Raw genomic sequence first — 16,928 nt, forward strand, 5'->3', positions numbered from 1 at the left:
GTGTGGGGACTGCTGGGGGGCTTTGTCCCCGGTATTAGTCAAGGGGCAATCATAACAAATGACCACAAACAGGGTGAGGGCCACGGCTTACAGCAACAGGAATTTGTTCTCTCCCAGCTGTGGAGGCCAGAAGTGGGCAGGCTGAGCTCTCTCGGGAGGCTCTGGAGGATGACCCTTCCTGCCTCTTCCAGGTGCTGGTGCCCCAGGCATTCCTGGGCTTGTGGCCACATCACTCCCGTCTCTGCCTCCATCTTCATGTGGCCATCTCCGTGTCTTCTTTGTCTTCTCCCCTCTGTCTCTGATGAGGACACCTGCCATGGAACACAGGGCCCACCTAGACAGTCCAGGATGCTCTGATCTTGAAATCATTGACTCAAGTAACTAAGTATAATCTGCAAAGACCCTTTCCCAAATAAAGTCATATCCTGAAGTTCAGGTGGTTGTGAACTTTGGGGGACAGAGCCCCAACCACTGCAGTCCAGGGGACCTGGGACCTGGTCCCTGAGCGGGGAAAGGAGTGTGGAGCAAGGGTGGGCCCAGGCGCTGTGCTGGACAGGACAGAGCACGTCTCCTTCTCTTGCCCAGTTAGGAAAGAAGGCTTTCTCTTTCTTGGCAATTCTTCCCTCATCACCTCAAGGCCTGTGTCCTTCAGAGAGCGGCTGGAGGTTCAGCCCATCCTGCGGTACATGCATTAGGCCCCTGTGTTGGCCACCTTCTCTCTATCCCAGGTGGGCATGTGACCCCCCCATTGTGTGTGGGGGCCCTTGGCTAGCCGGAGGGCGCCCTCTGCCTCCTCTCAGGATGCCTGCTGGACCCCCAGCTTTCTCTCCCTCACTCTAAGCCTGCAACCTCTTCCAGAAGCAGGTTCCTTGTGCCTCATCCCAGCGCTGAGTCCCTGACACAGCCTGTCCATCTGTCCGTCCACCTGCTCTGAGTCTGGGGTCCTCTGGGCCCAACACAAGCCCCTCCCACCGAGTTTGTCCCCAGTCCCTAGCCCTTCCACCCTCCCTGCTGGCCTCTGTCTTCCCTCGAGCCCATCTCGTGTGTCCTCCTCCCCCACAGCTGTGATGTGCCCTGCTGGACCCCTGGTGGCCCCTCTCCTGGGAGGTCACCTCCCTGCCACCTCGGGTCTTGTCCAAGTCCCCCTGGATACCCAGGAGAGGAGCTGCTGCACGAGGAATGTGGAATTATCTGCCTAACCACCGTGCTCAGGCGGAAGGTTTACAGTACCCCCTCTCTGCCCTCCTGAGCACTGCCACTGGAGACCGAATGGTTCCTCCTGATGCCAGACCCTCTGCCAGGCCGAAGGTGAGCTGGCAGCTCCGAGAGGCACCTCAGCCAGGCACCGGGATCCATGGGAGAGGGATGGGGGTGGGTGGCAACAGGGCAGAGGGGGGCTGAGGGACCTCTCGCCACGTGGGGGGCCCGTGGGGGCAGCTCCCCGTCTTCGCACGTTGTGAAAACCGAGACCTCCTCCCTGGCACCGCTATGGAGGGGCAAGCAGAGGGCTCAGGCCTCTGTGCCCCGGGTGCGAGAGGGCTGCGAGCTGCCTGGGTTAGAGAGCAGGCAGCCTGAATGTGGCCATTCTTCCTGGGTGACGGGTGGCTGAAACTGTAGCTGAAACCAACCCAGGTGCAGGCTGCGGGCTGCAAGCGGGTGGGGACTGCAGAGGGGAGAAGGGGCCAGCCGGGCAGGCCAGGCTGGACAGGTCACTATGCACAGCCTCCTGCCAGGGCCAACCTCCTCCTACTTGGGCACTCAGTCCCCTGCCGAGGATCGCTATCCGGGCACCCAGGTCTCCCCTCGATCCTGGGTTCCATACGCGGTGGATGAGCTCTGTGCACCTGGCTAACCTTGCATGTGTCTGTGTCTGTGTGCATGTGTGCAAACATGTGGGGGCGCCGGGTCCACGTGTCTGTGCGTGTCTATGCGTGAATGTGCGCGCTGTGAGGACAAAGTGCTGGGCTGTCACTCTCCTTTCCAGCTACCCGCTTTGCCCAGTGACTGTAGTCTCTCCTGCCCCTGTCTCTGGCCTCCTCCAGCTGAAAAGCTCGTGCTGGCCCGCCCAGAATCTGAGGCAGGGGAAGGCCTGCCCTGTAGGACCACATCCTGGGGAGGCAGCCCAAGACCACAGGTGGCCAGAGGCAAGTCTGGGCTCGAGCCCAGGTTGGCCCTGCTGGGGTGGGGGCAGGCGCAGGAAGCAGGAGATGGCTGGGGGATTAGGTAAGAAGGTGCGGTTAGGTAACGTCTCAGACGGGCCTGCACTTTGGGAAGGTATTCAGCTGGATCCCACCTGCCTTCCAGGATGACTTCAGAGACAGGATGAGGTGGAGAGGCAGATGAAGGGGGAGGGGAGGAGGGAGGAGATGGAGAAAGGGGAGGAGGGAGAGGAAGATGAGGGGGGGAGGGAAAGGGTGGAAAAAGTGAGGCCAATTCACCATGGCCAGAGAGCCCAGACAGGCCATGGTGGGGCCCTGTTGCCTCTTGCTGTGAGACCCTGGAGGCCCCGGGACCATAGGAACCACAGGAAGTGGCACTTGCTGCTCTGTCAGGGCCTGGCCAGGCCATGCACAGCAGGTGCTCAGGGGGCAGCCCATGAGGGATGTGAGAAGGAGGTTGCCCAGGAGGGCTGAAGGCCCAGAGCATTGACGTACTGAAAGCTGGGAGGCTGTGGGCGGGCCAGGGCCACCTGGACCCCACTACTGCGAGCACACAGCCCCCATTCCTGGCCCTGCTCTGGGGGTCTTGATGCCCTTGGCCTGAGCCTACTCCACCCCTCCTGGGACTGCCCCCATCTAAGGAGGCTCTTGGCTGCGGCAAAGGCCTCTGGACAGATGGGACAACAGTGGCAACAACATGCAGTGGGCTTATGTGCTGGTGCCCTGGGCATGCAGCCTTGCCTTGACCTGCCCTCCTGCTTCTCAGCTCCTCCTCCAGCTTCCTGTCTCCACCCCCCTCTTCTTAGAGCCACCCCAGCCTGTGACTGTGCCTCTTTCCTCCCCACCTGGGCTGCCCATGGTTTCCTCCCCAGTGCCTGGCCACAGTGCCTCTTCTGGAAACTGTCCTGCCCTCTGAGCCCCTCCTCGCTCCCTGCCCAGGGCCTCCTTTCTTGGGACAGGACCCTCTCGGCCCACTGTCCAGCACATAGGTCAGGGGCCTGATCCTTGGGCAGGACAGATGCTGGGCAGAGCCAGGACCCCTGCTCTGGGCGACAGGCTGTGTGCCTCGGACCCACTTGGCCTATGTTCGCCTGAGTTCCCGGGCACAGGGAGACCCCGGTCTGTGGACAAGTGTCCTGACCCTGCATGGTCTTGCCTCTGCCTGGCTCTTGTGCCTCAGTTTCCCTATGCATACCTTGGAGGTGGAGCTGGGGGCTCAGGGGCAGCTTCGTCCCTTGCACCAGCAAACACCCCAGTGGATGGAGTGAAGGAGGGGTCTAGCAGGTTGCCACAGAAACAAGGCCAAACAAATAGTCCCCCCCAACAGGCCCGTGGGGCCCCTGTGGCAATGACCTCATCTGCCACCAACCCTGTGCTGCGGGGGGTCCTGGGCTGGCAGGGGGAGCTGCAGCATCCTGTGTTTGTGTGGGCCCTCGTCCATGGAAACGGCTGGAGCTGGGGAGCGGAGCCGGGAGGCTCCTGCTGTGGTTATTAGCTGGGCAGCCAGAGGCCCACCTTCCAGAGCGGGGAGAGAAGGGGAGGGGAGAAAGGAGGAGAGAGGGGAGGAGAGAGATGAAAAAGAAGAGGAAGGGAGAGGAGAAGCTGAGAGGGGAGAGGAGATGGGTGGAAAGCAAGGGGAGGGAGAAGAGGGAGGAAGGCAGAGGAGGAAGAAGGTTGGGGGAGGGGAAGGGAAGGAGAAGGCGGGGGAGGGGATGGAGGAGGGCAGAGGAGGAACATAGGGGCAGTTGGGGTTTCATGATACTGGGGTGGACAGTGGGGGGCCCTGATGCCATGGGGGATGAGAAGACGGGAGCAGCACAGCAGGCAGGTGGAACAGCCCTCGTAGCCTGTGTGGGCAGTGCTGGGATGTCCCAAACCTGGACTGGAAGGGTCAAGGCCTAGAGTGGGGCGAGGTCCTGGGGGCAGGGCTGGCCGGGACCAGCATACAAGACCTCAGTGCGGATTTTATCACAGGGGCAACTGTGCATATCCACATGATTTTCTCCCCAACTTTGAAAGAGAACTTGTGACCATCCTACGATGAGCATCAGTCATGTATTGTTGCATAACAGATTATCAGGAGTTGTGGTTTAAAGCCACAGGGCCAGGGGTCCCGGGGACATCTGGTAGTCTACCTGCCACACTCCCATGTATCCTGTACTGATTCCACAGTTGTTAATTTAGTCACGTTTGCTTTGTTTACTCTCTAAAAACATACACATCTATTTTTACCTTTTGAGAGTATGTTGGTGACATCCTGACACTTCAGCCCCGTAATTCTCCAGTGTATCTTCCAGGAACACGAGCACTCATCCACATAACTCCCTATTGTCTTCACACTGACTATTCAACATCAGTGGAACAACATCACTGCGTAGCTGTTTTTGGTTTTTGTTTTCTGATCCGGGGCCAATCAAGGAGGTACCTGTTTGCCCCTTCAGGGATACCGAGGCAGGTCATGGGCGAAGTGGTAACTGCCCTTTCTCTGTGCCGTGCAGGCACGTGGTCTTCCTGTGACTGGTGAGAAATCTACTCCATCAGTGGTCCTGGGGCTCATGGATACTCTGCTCCAAGCAGTGATTGCACTGGTGCCTGTGAAAGGGCAATTTCCAAATTCTATCATTTCTGCTACATGTATTACATGTCATTGTTCTATGAAGAAAATTTCCCTCCCCAATTTTTGTTTGCTTTTTCCCATTGCCAAGGACACACAGATTCTTTTTTTAATTCAAAATGTTACAATGCAATGATGTTGTTACACTTCAAGTGTTCACATTTTTCCAAATTTGGCTAGGAGGAACACCCCACCCCCACGCCCCCACCAAGTTGGCTTTTCTGTCCCATCAGTCTATGCAGATTTCCTTGCTTTCTGGATTCTAGGGTTTTTAGACAGAATGAAAGTGTTCAGAGAATCACCCTGGGGACTCTAGGGAGATAGTCCCAAAAAATGACATTGGAAGAAACAGAAACAATTCAGGGCACAGAAAGGAGTTTTAAATAAACTCATCAGTGTCATTAGAAAGATTTGTGGAGGAATTACATAAAACAAGTGTAGAATCTATGGAAAAGGAACAATAAAAACAAAAGTGAACTATTGGAAATGAAAATATGTCTGGTGGAATAAGAATTCTTTTTAAATAAAAAAATGAAAGATAAAGCCCAAGAAATCTAGTGAGAAAAAAATAGGCCAACTTCTTGTTGGCTATCTTCCAGCCATGGTGGTCACCTAACAGTTTTGGCCAAGGAGATGTGGTGATAAATTCCTGTGGAGAGTGTCCTTTCTCTAATAAAAAGGTAAAGCTTGCTAAGAGAATGCCCATTTTGCTCATCACTTGTATACCCTTCCATCCTTTTCCTGCCTCAAACACAGGCTGTGATGGAGGAGTTGCAGCAACCATCCTGGTATCATGAGTACAGAAGCCACACATGAAGGACGAAGGGGCAAAAATAGAAAAGGCTTAGGTCCCCAGTGACCCTGTAGAGCTCTTGCTCTAATCCCACTCTGCCTCTTCTGTTTCTGTTGTGTGCATGTGATTTAAAACAAATGAACATGGGAATTCCCTGGCGGTCCAGTGGTTAGGACTCTGCGTTTCCACTGCAGGGGGCATGGGTTCAATCCCTGGTCAGGGAACTAAGATCCCACATGTCATGCGGCACGGCCAAAAATAAATAAATAAAAAGTAAAAATAAATAGAATAAAATAAAACAAATGAACGTCTGTTTACTTAGGCTCCCACTGGTTGGGTTTTATTGTCTGATACCCAGATCATTCCTAATTCATGTGCACATGGAGCCCTGAGGATTGAACAGATACTGGACATCATCAGCAATGGGGGGATACTAGACTAAAACGGAACCATGCCTTCCAAGCTCCAAGGGATAGTCATCTCCAACCTAGAAGTCCACGCCTAGCCAAGCTTGCATAAAAAACCAGAACAGAGGCATTCTGGGCAGGCAAGTTCTCAGAAAGTTCACTTCTGTTACACACCCTTTCTGGTAAACTATTTGAAGTGCTGCACAGAGCAATTCAGGGGATGTAGAGAGCAAGGCCCCACCCAGAGAGTGGGGAGGAAACCTTGGGATGGCTGGGGCAGGGGCGGGGGGACCCCAGGGGTGTGAATAGGGTGGGGTGCAAGGAGGATGGCAGATGTCCCAGGATTGATGAAATTCAGGATGTGTGGGTCCTCATGAAAAACAATACAAAACAGGTCCTCTCCCTGTGATTAGATCCAGCCACTGGAAAGACAAATCAAAGTACAAAGCTTAGAATGGGGAAGTTTTGGGTAGAAAGCATGGATTGAGGGGAAGGAGTGAGTTTTGAGCCCACTGAAATAAAGAGAAGGAATTGTAGCAAATTGTAGAAAGCTTGCCAAGTCAGGAGGCTGCGGAGGGCACACCTGGATTCGGGGGAGGAGAGGGCCAGGAGGAGGGACAGATCCATTCTCACATACCAGTGCTGGCTGAATGGAGACCAGCCCAATGTCCTCATTTCGCAAATTCTCTCTCTTTTAATCCTAGAAGGATTATTTAGAAACATGCATGTATCTCATGTGTTGAAGAGACATTTATCCCAAGTTCAGCAAGTAAATCTTTGAATCTCATTTCCTCACTTGGCTCCTCCCTCCTCCCTCTTTCCCTTCCTCCTTCCTCCCTCCCTCCCGCTCTCTCCTTTCTTCTGCCTATGTGTTGATCCCTGGACCATGTGTGATGCCTGGAAAAGACCTGGATTAAAATTCAATTCCTGTAAACAAGGTTTACTTCTGACTGAAGGCGTCTGGGGTAATGAGTTACTCTCATGGTACATTTTAGTTTTGCTTGATTTAAAAAGATAAATTGCTTTAATCAATTTCACCTCCTTAAAAAGTCATTCTGAAAGTGAAGGAAGTGCGGACAATGTCACCAATTCTCTGAGGTGACCAAGAGAAAGAAGGAAGGACAAGCAGGTGGATTTGGCCCCAGCAAGTCAGTGGCCAGGCCACAGAGGGCTTCCTGGGGGAGGTTGAGGACCAGTGGGGCAGGAATGTAGACCCCTTGGGGAGCCAGGCTGGAAAGGGGCAGAGAAGGGACAGGGTTGTGGAGTCCAGAGACCTTTTCTTTAAAGAATCATTCACTCACTCATTTCACAAACACCTGTTGAGCACCTGATATATGCAGATGCTGAAATTAAGGATGTAAACTTTAGAACTGAAACTATCAGCTTAATGGAGGAAAATATATATGTGAAAAACTTTATGAACACACCATAAGAGCACAAACCATAAGGAAAAACCAGACCACTGATGTTGATTATATTTGGAGAAGTATTTCTGCTGGCCACTGCGAAGAGAGTAAGGGGAAAAGATGTCTCCACTTTCTGCCCACAAAGGAGCCCCAGCCAGTGCCTGAGGAAACACACCCCCCCCAGCAGGAAATCGGCTTGCAGTGCGAGGTGTAGAGTTGCTCAGAGGGCCTGGCAGAGTGACCTCCCCATTGCTGCTCACCGTAAGGCAGGACTCACACCTGAATACTGGTCACAACTCAGGCGAGCAAGGAGTTGCAGGGGCAGAGAGTGAATGGTGTTGGCGTGCTTTGCCAAGCAGGTCCTCAGAGAGCCTGCCCCACGGAGCCCGATAGCCCAGACTGGAGGAAAAGTTCAGGTGCAGAGCAAGGTCTGAACTGCAATACACAAACGGATACAGGATAACCATATCCATAACCATGTGCGGGGGCAAACACAGCGTAAGAGCAGCCTAGAGATAAGAGCACAGGGAGAGGGTGCCCCCACCCCCATACCATGTTCTGGATGAGAGGGAAGAAGAGGGCAAGAGAGAGCAACTGATGGTGCAAGAGAGAGGAGGGCATTCCCGCAGACCCAGCTGTGGGGAGAGGGGGAAGTGGGAGAGTAAGGGAGAGGAGGAGGGGAGGGGCAGTGGGAACCCATTGTTGGAGGGGGAGAGGGAGGGAGAGGGAAGCTGAGGAGGAGGGGAGGTGAAGAGGGCTGATGTTTGAGCTTGTGAACATGTGTGACTATGTAAGTGTGTATAAGAATATGTGTGACTGTGTGTGTGTGACTGTGTGTGAGTGAGCTGAGATTGCTGAGAGGGACCTGGGACACAGAGGCACGGGGACATGGGGCTGAGAGGGACAGGGGACATGGGGCCAGGGCTACTGTTAAGTCAATGCTTCTCAGCAGATCACGGGTTCTGGGCCTGGAAGCTTCCGGTATGTGGAGCTGGGGAACCCGCCTCCTGTGGGCCACACGCTCAGGGTTACCCAGGGGCTGGGTGGTGTGGACCAGCATGAGAAAGCAATGAAGACCCAGCCCCACCAGCTCAGAGTCCTGGCACTCAACCCACGAAGCCTCCTGCCCAGGGGAGGGCGGTGGTCCTGGAGGGGCGGGGCCTTGAGTGTCACCCTGACCGGTTTTTCTTTGTGGCCATGATTTACCATCAGATCCACAATCCTGGTGCTCCTACAGTGTTTGCTCCCTACCCACCCTGCGTGTGTCTCAGAGTCACTTCTGGGGTGTGGACAGAGGGTGAGAGAGCTCCCCAAAGGTCACACAGCAGATGGGTGGAGTGGAGAAACCCCTGCCCTAGCCAGGAAGGACATTGGTCACTGTCATTGGTGATGGTGGCCACAGCCAGTGACATTTCTGTGGCCCCAAGGGGAAGGGCGATTTCCATGCCAAATAGCTCACTGGGGCCACATGTGATGAACACATGACACCCAGGACGACACGGAGGCTGTAAACGTTTTATTACCGGGCATCTGGGTTCACGTGGTCTTCCACTGTGGCCTGGGCCTGATTTCTACCAAGTTTGTGATTTGTCGTGCAGGGGAATGTCTCAGTGGCTGAGGTTGGGCGGGATTCCTGTACCGCCTCAGGGCCAGGAGGGAGATGGGGCCATACCTCAGCTCTCCCTGACCCTGCTGAGAGGGACTGACAGAGCCGGTCGGTAACAGTGGTGGTGAGTGCCTGCTCAAACCCTGAATAGAATAGACTCAGAGAAGACAGGCAGGCCCCATGGAAGCTGGTCCTCCTGTTGGGAGGCAGCTGTGACAGTCCCTCAGCCCCCCGACCCCATGCATGCTCCTAAAGGGAGAACTGAATGCAGCTGGAGTGCACCATGAAAGGTGCCTTTCGAGGGCCCCCTGAGGTGCCTGGCCTGCCCTGCCCACACGGCTGGGTGGAATCCTGGGGCCACATCTGGTGGCAGTGACACACCTTCTCAGGCTGGGTCTGTGCGAGGGGGTGCTGGTAGGGACAGTCCCCCACAGCTCCCCACAGTCTCCCCCTCTTTGTGCTATGGGCCCAGGTGGCAGGGCCCTCTAGATCAGCAGGTCAGGCGAGGGCTCAGCCCTGCAGACTTTGGGGTCCAGGATGTCGGGAGGGTGGGTCCCAGCCTTGAGTGGAATGTTCCTGAATAGCTGAAGCTTGGACTGCAGCAGGGACATGCTCCAGTGGGTGCTGGGAATGCAGGGCCTGCAGACCAGCCAGCTGTACACTGGCTGAATCCTGCCCCTCCCCAGGCCCCGAGGGTGGGAGCCGCCCAGGTCATGGCCAGGAAAGGGCTTGGCTTCTGGCTCAGCTGGGTATCTGGACCAGTCTGCCATTATGATCATAGTCGGGGCCCCAGACCAGACCCCAGTGCAGGGAGGGCTATATCCCCCAGACCCAGGGCAGTGCTGTGTCCCCTAGACCAGTCCCCAAGGGAGAGCTACATCTCCCATATCCCCAGACCTAAGGACAGGTTCTATATTCTCTGAGGCTAGCTTTTCCTGAATCTGCAGCTCTCCCAGGTGGTGTCTGAGACCCCAGAGGTCTTGGGGAGGTGGAGGGTGGGTGGAGTAGACGGACCTCCCCTCACTCCACAATGTCTCGGGTCTCCTAGGCCCCCAGCCTCAGACTGGTACAGCTGTGAGGTGTGGGGGAGGATTTTCTTGCTCACCTGGGGCAGCAAGGTGTCCCAGGCACCTTGGCATTACTGTCTCAGCCCAAGTAGCTGCAGCAAGGAGTTCTGGGTAGGGTCCAGGACAGCCCCTGCTGCTGGCAGCCTCTACCCCCTGGGAGTACTTGGCAGTGAGCACTTGAGGCCGCCTGAGCCCCCTTGCTCCTCTCTCTCTGCTCTTTCTCCCACCTTATCTCCGTCCAGTGACCACAGCTGCCTTGATCTCTGAGGGCCCTGGGGGGACTCTTGCCCCCTCAAGTTGGGTGGGGCAGGGGCTGCAGTGATGGCCTCTCTTCCGTTTTGGCCCAAGACCCTTGTCTTGGAGCAGTTCTGTGGGTTCCAGGACAAACAAAGCCCTCTGTCTACCTACCTGGCCTTGGACCTGCAGGAGGGGCCTTCTAAACCTTCTCAATGCATGGGTAGAGAAACTCAGGCCCAAAGGGCTGGAGCCCTCCCAGGCTTAAGACCAGGGTGCCTCAGCCCTTCGGGCCCCAGGCCTAGACAGGCCCTCAGCGCCCTCAACCCCGGGTGAGCAGTGTCAGCAAGGAACACCCAGAGCTGCCCTCTTCAGCATCCACATCAAATGTCATGGCAACCAGGGGGCAGAGGAACCAGCTTGGAACTGATGGGAAACATGCTCTGAGATCTGACAGGGGTCCTGATCTGGATGGTGGCTGGGAAAGGTCAACAGAGGGGAGCAGCCACAGAGCAGGGGCTTCCTCCCACCAGGACTCTCTTCTTCCTTTCCTTGGGGATGCTGGAAAGAGGGGTCAGTCAGCTAGGCCCAGAGGCAGCTGGGTGCCCTTATCTGCAACCCCCATTGGGCTTCTCTCCTGGGCAACCCCTTCCATGCCACCATTTCCCTGGCCATCCACACCTGTGAGGCTAGTTCCCACCATCTCTCCCCACCCAGTCTTCTTCTCAAGGCCCCAAATGCAGAAAGCTAGGGGCTGCCACTTCCCCTGTGGGTCAGCCTGGGGCCACACCCGGCTGGATCGTAAGGCCTGCCCTGATTGCCCGGTCCTGGTGGCCAGTGTCCCCTCCTTTCCTGTGGCCTGCCCCTTCAAGACCTCTGAACTCTGCCTGGACCTTCCTCACCCTCTCATCTGCCTCTCATCACTTAAGACTCAAGGCTGCCGCTACTTGCAACAGACAGTCTTCCTGGACTGCCTGCCCCAGGCCAAGGTGCCCCTCTGAGCGAGAATGTTTCTTTTCTTAGTGGGTCTGTCCTTCAAGCCTACAGGGAGAAGGGGACTTTCTGGGTTCAGGGTGAGTTGGCCTTGGAGGAGAGGGGGGCGACGGGAATCCTGGCTTCCTGCCCATCAAGGTGCCTCTCCAGTTGGGCTTGTGCGTGGGGGAAGCCTCCTTGGCCCCCTTTGCAGCCTGAGAAGCAGCTTCAGAGAGGGACAGCAGTTTGGGCTGGCTGCCTGGAGCTCAGAGTGTGTGGGGGGCTGAGCAGCCCCACAGATCGCCCGCCTGCCTTTCCGCACTCCAGTTCCAGGGGTGGGGGAATGTTTATGTAAATACTGCGTGCTGTTGGATTCTGGCAGGGTGAAGTCATCCTCCTCTAGCTGGGGGGAGCAGAGCTGGCCAGGAGGGCTGGGGAGGGGCCGGGATTGGACCAGGCTTACCCTGAATGGGGTCCAGCAAGGGAAGCATTGGTGCACCTGGAGTGCCAGAGGCAGAACTAGAGAAGAAAACACACAGAGGCAGCCTGCAACGGGGGCATCAGGGCAGAGGGGAACCAGGAGGGTGGGGGTCTCTACCTGCCCCTTCCCTGGCCCAAGACCTTCTCCCACAGCCTGTAGGAGAGAGGGTCGCTCACCAGGGTGGCCGAGGCCCTGCTGCCCGCTCCGGGCCCAGTCAGCCTCCTGTGTGATTTGGTTCTTTTCTAGGAGACTGTGAGCCCAGAGGGAGGGACCTGCATGGTGTTGGTGCTCCATAACTGCACAAGGATGAAGGAGTGAGCGAACTGGTGAGGGACCTCAATGCTGATGCAGTGGGAAGGCTGGCGGTGTGAGTAACGAGGCTCTGGTGCTGGGAAGGGGCCAGGAGGGGCCTGGGGCCTGAGGCCACCCACGACTTGGCCACACCCGCCAGGGCAAACGTTTCTTACTGCCTGGCTGCTGGCGGGCCTTTTCAAGGCTGCAGATCAGAGGTTTCTGTTCCCATTTTGTAGAGGTGAAAACTGAGGCCCAACGCCACATAGGCACGCGACTGGATGAAGACCACGGTGATCAGCTGAGGGCAACTCAGTGGAGGGGAGACCAGATAACTAACCTCATGCCAGCCCCAGCCATGGGTACCAACCAACCTCAGGGGAGAATGTTCTAGACAGTGACTGGGACCCAGGAGCAAAGGAATAAGTAACCCAAGAAAAATGTCAAGAATGGAGAAGGCTGGTCACCTCACATGCACGAGGACACTTGGGATGGGGGAATCGGGGACGTGTGGTCACCCCATGAGCACTCCATGTATATGGCTGTTAGGTTCGTGCTCTCAGGTGGCACGGAGCCCACAGTCGGGCAGGGTGGCCTCAGTGTGGGGGAACCACGGAGGGGCTCTCCTCTCCACAGCCGTGGGTGGATTGTTGGAGTGGAATTTGGGTTTCTCATGTCCAGGGCATGATGGGTAGCAGACTGTGCCCTACGCCTGTGCTGAACCCCTGGCGTCTGGGCCCTGCATGAAGGGACGTTTGCAACAACAGAGCATCAGTTGTGGGAGCTGCTGGCTACAACTCGTCACCCCTCCCCACACCCTCGGCGGGGAGAAGAATTTTAGGAGACGGACAGAGAGAGAGGGAGAGACAGAGAGATAGAGTCAGACAGACCTAGCAAGCAAGCAGTGTGTCAGGTGTTGCTGACCCAGGAAGCATAACCAGGGGAAGCTGAGGTGACAGGGTGGTGACAATGGTCTGGTCCTCATCGAGATGTGGGGAGGGGCCCCAAGGAGGTCGGCTGGGGAGAGTTGAGTCGGGTGAGGGTCTGTCCATCACCCTTGGGCCTAGTGGGAGCTGCTGTGTGTAGAGGGGTGTCTGGGAGACCTGGGGCCCGTGCTCTTCCCAGCAGGACTGGGTCCTTGTATCCCCCAACCTATCTCCCTGCATCAGCAGCTCAGGTGGGGGTGGTGCTGTCCTATGATCCAGCTGTTCATGCAGCATGTGGGAGTTGAAGACCGGCAGTCTCCCCCTGCCTGGTCCCTCCCCTGTGAGTCTCTGTGTCCCCCTCTCCTGCTCTCCCACCCCCATCCCACTAGAGTCAGTAAAAGGAGAACTGGCACAGAAGTTAGCGTAATAGATGCTTGTAGAGTTTGCTGGGCAGGCGGGTTGGGGGGTGCCCAAGGCAGGCAGAGGGGGTGACAGGCGAAGAGGCTGGGTCTGGGAGCAGTGTGGTGAGCTGAGATGGACGGGGAGCGTGTGTGTGTGTGTGTGAGCATGTGCACGTGCTACAGGAGCCGACATGCACACAACAGTGTGAGTCAGATACTGATACGGGACCAAAAGCTTTGAAGGGAGCTGGAGGCAAACAAAGTGGGAGATGGCAAGCACATCTGTGCCCGTGGGGAAGACAAGGAGGGGTCTCTGTGCCCCTGCCCACCCAGCCAGCCTCCTGTGGAAGCTTTGATGCTCTGTGGTCTCCCAGAGTGTGGAAACCCCCAACAGTCCGCATCAGTCCATTTTCCATCTGTCCACCCCCACTCCCCATCCTCACCCCCACCCCCTTACCCAGCTCCCACCCCCAGCCACCCCACCAGTCCACACCTCCACCCACCCTAGTCATCTACACTTGGCCATACGGACACTAAGCCTTCATTACCCCACTAGTCCACCTGACAATCCATCTATCCTCCGTTCAGTGCCCAGACCTGGCTTGCTGTGGGACCCAGGATGTGGTCAGTGGATCTGGGCTGACTGCAGACAGAGAGGCCTCTGTCACAGGCTCCATGCAGGCTGGTGCTCCGTGCTGCTCCTCAGCTCCGTGCTGGAAGGGTCTTGCTCCTAATGTTTTCATCCTCCTGCTCAAGGACACCTTTTCCCCCAGCGTGGCGGCCTCAGTGTCTCTCCTGTCACCTCAGGGCTCTCCCTCCCTCAGATGATAGGCTCCCCAGATAAGCTGGGCCTCTGCTCATCCAGTATCCCCCTTGGCCTGGCGGCCTCCTATGATGCTTCTGGGGGAGGGTACTAGAGAGAGGAGAGGTCCTGGGAGAGGCTAGAAACTTGGGATGCCCTGTCTTGGTTGTGGGCCTAGAGGTTGGGGAGGGCTCTTTGAGGGGGTTCAAATCCCGAGATTCTGGGGGAACAGGCCATGAGGTCTGAGATCTCAGTCTGCTTCAGAGAGCAAGTGGCCACACGCTGCTTGGTCCAGCATCCTGGCCCCTGGGAACCCCCCTCGCCCACCTTGCATGAGGGCACAGGGCAGTTCTGCACACCTGGGGCAGAGCCATGGAGCTGTGGGTGGCAGGGTACCTTGGTGAATGCTTGCACAGCCCATTGTGCACACAGGACAAGGAAGCTCAGAGGGGCGTGTTCATTGCCCCAGTCCCCTTGCTGCTTACTGCCACCATCTACATCTGGGAGGCCCAGATCTCACTTCCTCTTGGGCCTTCAGAGACTGCTTCCTGGAGGAGGGAACAGCTTCACAGAGGGGTGAGCCCCAGAAAGGCGTGGCAGAAGGAACTGGCTGGGTCAGGCTAGATTTGAGGACACCATAGGAGGCTTGACCACACTCTTTGGGATTTGTTGGGTCCCTGCTCTGGGAGCTGCAGAAGAAACCCTGAGTTCTCTGATGTGTGTGCATGTGAGAGTGTGGTTTGTGTGCAAGGTTCTCGTGACTGACAAAAGGTGTGATTGTGTGCAGTGTTATGGTTTTGTATGTGGCTTCCTGGTTCCATGTGTGGTTTCTGTGTGTGGCTTCATGTTTCCATGTGTGGCTTTGTGGTTCCATGTGTGCATCTGTAGTTCTGTGTATAGTTTCATGATTCTATGTGTGGCTGCATGGCTGTGTGTGTATACTACCCCCTTTAGGCGACCCCAGAGGAGGACAGTTACTTGGACCCACTTCACAGGTAGGGAAACTAAGGCACCAGGAGGTTTGTGATGCATGAAGTCCCAGGGGTGGTGATGGCTGGCTCTGCTACCTCCTGCCACCCCACCCACTTCGGGGTTAACAGGTGAGGAAGGAGACCCATGGGCATGCATGAGCGTCCAGGGCTGGGAGGAGGGTGGGCTGGGCTGCAGGCAGGGCCTCAGATTTCCTGCAGGACGTGTCCCTGGGTGCTCCTGAGAAAAGAAGCTGGGCTTCCTGCTGGCCCGCACCTGTTAGCCACCCTGACCCCTTGTCCCAGGAGGTATTTGGTAAGGAACAGATGTTTCATTCCCCACTGAGCAGGTGCTTCATTTCTTCATTCATTTGTTCATTCAATCATTCATTCATCTACTCATTTGTTCATTCATCCATCCATCCATGGATCCATTCTTTCATTCATTCATTTTTTCACCCGCTCGTTTATTCACCTACTCATTCATTCATCCTCTAGATTGCTATGAGGCTGACACTGAGGGAACAGCCAGGGTGGGGGGCCACTCAGCCCGGAGGAAGGACATGGCCCTGTTTCCATCTGAGGCTCACTGTGTGGATCTAGTCCTGGCAGAGCTGAAGTGGGGGATGGTTCCCCCAGAACTGTGGGTTGCTCTGGGAAGTAAGGAGCTCCCCATGGCTGAGGACACTGCAGGGATCTCTGGGTAGGGTCAGCTGGACACAGAGTCCTAGGCTGAGCCCACACCCCAATCCATCTGTGTGTCCCCACCCAAGGGCCCCCACTTCCTCTCCTTGCTCTCAGCCCCTCACCCCTGAGCCCGGGAAGTAAGGGATTTCACACTGCACGGCAGATGGTTTATAACCTGTCAGTAGCTGGCAGGCCCTCATCCCCAGCATCTGGCTGGCCCTGAGTGGCAGGCAGCACGGGGACCTGCCAGGGCAGGCGTGCATCACCCTTGGCCTCCAAGGCTGGCTGGGGAAACCTGCGGAGGGGATATGTGTGGCCAGCGCCCCCTCTTCAAACCGCAGGGCTGTGTGCTCAGAGCAGGGTCCAGCACTGACCCTCTCTCCCCTGCACATTGGGATAAGGACCCCGTGGGCATATACTGCTCTGAGCCCTGGCTCGTCTGCTCCAGCCTTGGGCCTCTGAGCCTGCAGAAGCATGTCTGCACTAGCATTGGCCCTGCATGGTCAGACCCTGGCCTGCTTCCTTCACTCCTCCCAGGTCCTGGCTCCAGCCACTTGGGACCTCAGTGGGTGCCTCAGGGCCTGGACAGGGCCCGGCTTCCTGCTGCCTGTTCCCCCTCTGGAGCCTGGGGTCCAGCTTCCTGTGCAGCATATTGGCAGAAAAAGCACATGTTACAACTAGGGTGTCTGTCTTGGCCTCACGCACACAGTGGGTAGTTTTGCCAAACTCTTGTTCAGGTGGACCCCGCCTGCCCACCCCGGAATGCCCCTTCCTCTTGGCCACTTGGTGAAGCCCCCCAACCCCCAGCTCTTGCACCATTCAAATCCAGGTCATCATGCCCTCGCACAGCTCCCACCTGGGACTCTACAGTACTCCGCCAGGTCTGTGGCCCCAAAGACTCCCTAGGATGAGGCCTGGTTCGATTCCCCTTGAGCACCCACTTTGATCCTTCCCTCAGGTGTCGTCTTCTCAGGGACGTTTTCCCAAACCCCAGTGTCACTCTGAGTCCTGGCCCTGGTCTGCCCTGGGCCTCACTGAGGAGTGACACTGTCCCATCCACCCCACCTTGGGCCATGAGGCCCCTGGTGGAGTCCCTGTGGCCAAAGAGATGAAG

Source organism: Balaenoptera physalus (genome assembly GCF_965194825.1).
Source record: "Balaenoptera physalus genome assembly, chromosome: 3".
NCBI lineage: Eukaryota > Metazoa > Chordata > Mammalia > Artiodactyla > Balaenopteridae > Balaenoptera > Balaenoptera physalus.